The 4,859-nt window shown below is 50.4% G+C and overlaps 1 long non-coding RNA gene across 1 annotated transcript; it reads right to left on the reverse strand.

Moving 5' to 3' along the window:
* Positions 1-2,448: 2,448 nt before the first annotated feature.
* LOC105484832 (uncharacterized) lies at positions 2,449-4,574 on the reverse strand. The gene is made up of 3 exons (XR_989239.2): positions 4,496-4,574; positions 3,591-3,648; positions 2,449-2,639 (listed from the first exon to the last, which is right to left on the reverse strand). It is a non-coding gene; the product is annotated as an uncharacterized lncRNA (long non-coding RNA).
* Positions 4,575-4,859: the final 285 nt, after the last annotated feature.

The following is a 4,859-nucleotide window of genomic DNA, read 5'->3' on the forward strand; positions in this document are numbered from 1 at the left end:
CTTGATGGGACCTGGTTGTGAGCATTGTGTCAAAGCTCCTCAACTGATTCAAACACACAACTAGGTCAGGGGTGCCCTGCCTTACCCCCAAACCTGCCTTCTTTCCCCACTTGCCTCCCAAATATGTGTTCTATGTTTTCTGGAACACATGACATGACTTTGATTGGTAATTGATGATTTTCCACATCATCACTTTTAAAATCAGATACTCTCTGAAACGTCCCTGTGTCTGCCTACTGTTTCTACCCCGTCCCTGAGGCCCATCATCTTTATCAGCAGTGTCATTGTAGAAGCCTCATCCCTGTCTCTCGGAGCTGCTCCTAACTCTGGAGGCTCCAGAAGGCAGCCCCAGCTGGGAGAGAGTGCAGCTCTACATTTTTTTAGCCAAGAGCGAAACGGTCACATTGGGGCCTGGCTCCATGTGTGTCTGTCTCAGCCCCAAATCAAGCCCCTCTTCCTCTGAACAACTGGATTCTTCCAATCTTTTTTGGGGGAGACTCTCCACAGTCCCCAAGGTGAGGAGAACGTATTGGTTATGTACATCGGCCAGAACCCGTATCTTGTCCACAGGCACTGCATTTCCTTACTGAGCTTACATTAAGCAGTGGAACTGATAATACCATCTCAGCCTGTGACCTCCACTTCGGAAAACAGGCACCAACGAACCTGCATTAAATGACTGGGAAATCACCCCTCCTAACCATTCCACCGCATCCATTGTAGGGAAAAAGAAAAAGAAAAAGAAAAGAAAGGCGGGAGACTGAGCAAACAAGCTTTAGGACGAAGATGATAACCCCAAAACAAAATTCCAAGCATCAGCGAAGAAGAAGTTATTCTGAATTGGGGACAGTGTTGTCCAACTCCTCAAATTGCAGCCACTTCCTATGGAACACACTGAATGGAGAAGAAACTAAATGCGTGTGTGTGTTTGAATGACACACCTGAGTTACAGTTTGCTGGTTATTTCTGCCTCCTCTGGCAAAGGACAGATAGAGAATTTTCTAGAGAAAAATGACTGAAGTCTGCAAAAACTCATTCGAAAGGTTAAGATGTGTGTGTGTGTGTGTGTGTGTGTGTGTGTGTGTGTGTGTGTGTGTTTTGGTTTTTTTTGCAAATGACCTTGTTCAAAGAGCTTCAGGCATTTTGTCCTTTAGCAGTCCAGCCCAGGTCCAGGCTGGAGAGTGAGATGGTGAAAAAGAGTCAGAGGTCAAGAAAGACACTCCAATTAGAACCCCCTGATTCTGCTGGAACCACCTCTCAGCCTCACTCTAGCATGGCTCCTGCTCAAAGGAACATGAGAATTTTAGCTTGACGGGGCAACCAGAACCCCAAAAATCTGCTTACTCCCTGGAGCTTTAGCTGGAAGACATCAGCTTGAACTGACTGACATCTCCCCTCAGGTCCCTGGGTCTGCCCTGCAGCTTCCCAGGAAAGGAATCACCCAATTAATGAACACCCCAGGCCACCGCCTGGAGGCTGGTGTCAACCTGCTGCTTCCCCGGGTCCGGGGACTTGTGACGGCTCCCTGGCTTTCCTCCTCCACTCCCAGCAGTAACCCCTCCAATTTTCTGTTTCTAAACATCATGCTTCTCAAAGTTCCATCATGCACAGAACGCTCTTTATTAGTTATATGTTTTTCTGCTTATGAAAGTAATTTTTTGCCCACTATAAAAATGCAAACAAGATAGTAATGTGCAAATAAAAAAGCCAGTCTAAATAATCTCATTTTCCTGAGATAACCCGCCTTAGCAGTTGGGTATACACCCTTTCAGATCTTTCTCTTAAGTGTGTACAAACAGCTTCATGTGCCAAGCTGTTTGTTTCCCCATGCCTTTGCCCATACTGTCTGCCCTGCTTCCTGGAATGCCCTTTCTTCTCCTTTGCCAGGCTGACTTCTGCACAGCCTTCTGAACTTAGCAAACTTTCTCTTTCTGTCGCCCCCCCAGCCTGGAACAGGTACCTTCCCCTGGGCTCCTTGACCCTCTGAACAGCGCTGTCATGGCACCAGCACAGTGAATGATCAACTCTTCTCTGTTTGCACATCTGTGTCCCCTACTAGAATATAGTATAGGTTAGTGGCTAAGAGGTGAGGGCCAAGGTGGACCCCAGTTCCCTCCCTAGGAGCCCCAGCCCCTCTGGCTCTGTCAGACTGTCCCATCCACTTTAGCATCCTCAGTGTCTAGCACACTGCCTAGCACATGGTTGGTACTCAACAGGTATTTGTTGAATGAGTGAGTGAGTGAATAAGTTCTGGGTCACCACAGGTGTCCCCACTATGGGACTTTTATATACAGGTAGAGAGCTGCAGAGAGGGGCAACCACCCCAAAACAGAAGAGCTCCATGTTGCTGAGCCCCCAAAGCTTCCACTAACTTATATTAGCTGTGTAATGTTGAGGGAAGTCCTCTCAGGATGCCATGAGAATAAGAATTTATAAAGTGAGGCTCCCTCCTACCTCCCACCATGGCTACACTCCCACCCCCACTTAGGAGGCAAGGAGGCCCTTTCCCTCAAGCCCAGTGAAATACCAAGAGCTCAGGTCTCTAATAAAGCTTGGCATGCTTGGCTCCCAGGGGCAGAGCTCCAGATGTACCAGCTGTGTGACCTTTGGCAGGTGCCATAACCACTCTGAGCCTCCTCCTGCAACAGGAAAATTAGAATGCGTTCAGTAATACCTATGTCACAGGTTAGGGAGGAAGACTAAATTACATGTGAACATTGGAGGCTCTGTCAATTCCATAGCTCTTTGTTCTACCTCCCCCTAACCCCAACCCCAGGGGGTTCAAAGTAAGATCAGGGTGCTAGAAACCTGGACTTTAGCTCTGCCTCTCAGCCCAGGTGACTATGGGTGCATCTGTTTCCTCATCTGTAACATGGAGCCAGGAGTGTTGGACAAGATGGTTCCGAAGGCCCCTGCCAGCCTTTCACATTCAAATTGTTCTGAGAAGTAAAATGTTCTGCAAAGTGCCCCCAAGTCCTTGGGCTATCATTTGGTCATGAGAAAAAAGGCTCTTTCAGTGGCCAGCTCTCTCTCTCTTGCGCCATAGCCCCTGCCAGTCAGAACTGGGAACATGGAGACTGGCAGGCCACCAGCTGGAACACCCCTGACCCTGGATTTCTGTGCTGTGACACTGGGCACTGTGACACTACCTGATGCTGCTCCTTCCCAGTCCCCAGCAAGGGGCAGATGTGAGGACAGTTTGTGTGATGCGTCTTTTGACTTTTTTGGAATGTGATTCTGCTCTTGAGGAGTGTGGGCTCTAGTTGGGGAGGGAACACTGATGGGTGACCCTGATGTGGGGAGTACTCATTGAGCACTGGAGTCTGCAGGGGCTCTTGAGGGCTGGGGTTGAGCTGGGCTTTGAAAGGTGCTTATGATTTGGGTATGTTAGAGGGAGGGTCTGTTGTGGGGGGTTGAGAGTTGGGTGTCCGAGGGCCAGTGGCAAGGCCAGGCTGGCTGAGGCTGAGTAGGCAGTGTCTATTCAACAGAGCAGGCATTGGATCGATCAAGCACTCCCCTTCTGGAGAGTACCAGATACCATGCAGAGGGAGGACAATGGTTGAAGCCACCTTTTTCCGGAAGCCACCTACCTCTTTGACTACCAGGGAGCTGGATAGATGTTCCTTTTCATTGTTTCTCGAAGCTGAGCTTATGGTAGAAATATAGTGAATACTCAAAGTGAGAGTTTTATACTAGAGGACTCCACATGGCTTGTCTCATTCATCCTCATAGGGAGGCAGGGATCATGAACCCCACTTTATAACTGAAAATCCTGGGGCTCAGGAATGCCAGTCGCCTGCCCCAGATCACAGGCCTAGTTAGCAACAGCCAGAATCCCCAGCCCAGGACTCTGCACTTGAAGTTCTGAATACAAGGGTGTCTGGAACTCCTGGGAGCTTCTCTGGGGTGAGGGTGGGTAGGCAGCAGGCTTGCACAGAGACTGATTGAATCTAGAGGTCAGGGCTACAGGAATGGGGTGGAGTCTCCCCTGAACGGGGTGAAGAAGCAGTCGGGGAGTGTTTGCTGCTCGGGGAGGCTCAGGAGCCTTGAGCTGGGCTATCAGGTTCAGGGCTGGAGTGACTCCTGAGACAGGGAGGCAGAGATGAGAGGGTGGACTGGACAGGCTTACAGATCCTCACTCAGGCTGGAAGTCAGCCACCACCTGCCCTTCTCCCCTCTTCATCCAGCAGCCAAACTTCTTCATTAACAAGGAAGCCAGTCTCTGCTGGTTTGGGGCCTGGGACCAAGTGAAACCTCTTGTCACTGAAGAAGCTGGGGCCAGGCCAGGCTGTGTCATTTCTTTTCTTCTCTGGGACTTTCCTACCCCTTCCTCCTCTGGCTTCCTGCTGCTCTGGGCCCAGAGCTGGGGGATGGTGGGAGAGGGTTTCACTGTCCTTCAGTGGGCAGATCCTAGGTCCTGAGCCTGCCTCTCCATCTGCCTCCTGCTTGATGTGGGCAGGATCCATCCTCCTTGCAGGATCCATCTACCAAATACCTTTGGTCTTTTGGGAAGGTGGTCTGGGAGCAGCGTTCCTGGACCGTCAGCATCCTCCAGGGAGCTTGTGAAGAATGAGCTGGCTGGACCTCATTCCAGGTTTTTAGAATCAGAATGTTGGGGAATGGAACCCAGGAATCCGCATTCTAACAAGTTCTCCCAGGAGTTCTTAGGAACAGTAAAGCCTAGAGCCACCACATGAGATCATCTCTCCATCCCCTGGCTGGGGAGACTGCTCTCCCAGGATGCCAGGAGGGAGTGTGGGTTGGTGGCAGTAAGATAAGACCGGCTGAATGAGCAGAGTTTCAGAAACAGGCGGGAAGGCTTTACCCTGGCTGGATGCCCCTGAAGCAGAAAAGTGCTT

This window comes from Macaca nemestrina, chromosome 1, assembly GCF_043159975.1.
Source record: "Macaca nemestrina isolate mMacNem1 chromosome 1, mMacNem.hap1, whole genome shotgun sequence".
Classification (NCBI taxonomy): domain Eukaryota; kingdom Metazoa; phylum Chordata; class Mammalia; order Primates; family Cercopithecidae; genus Macaca; species Macaca nemestrina.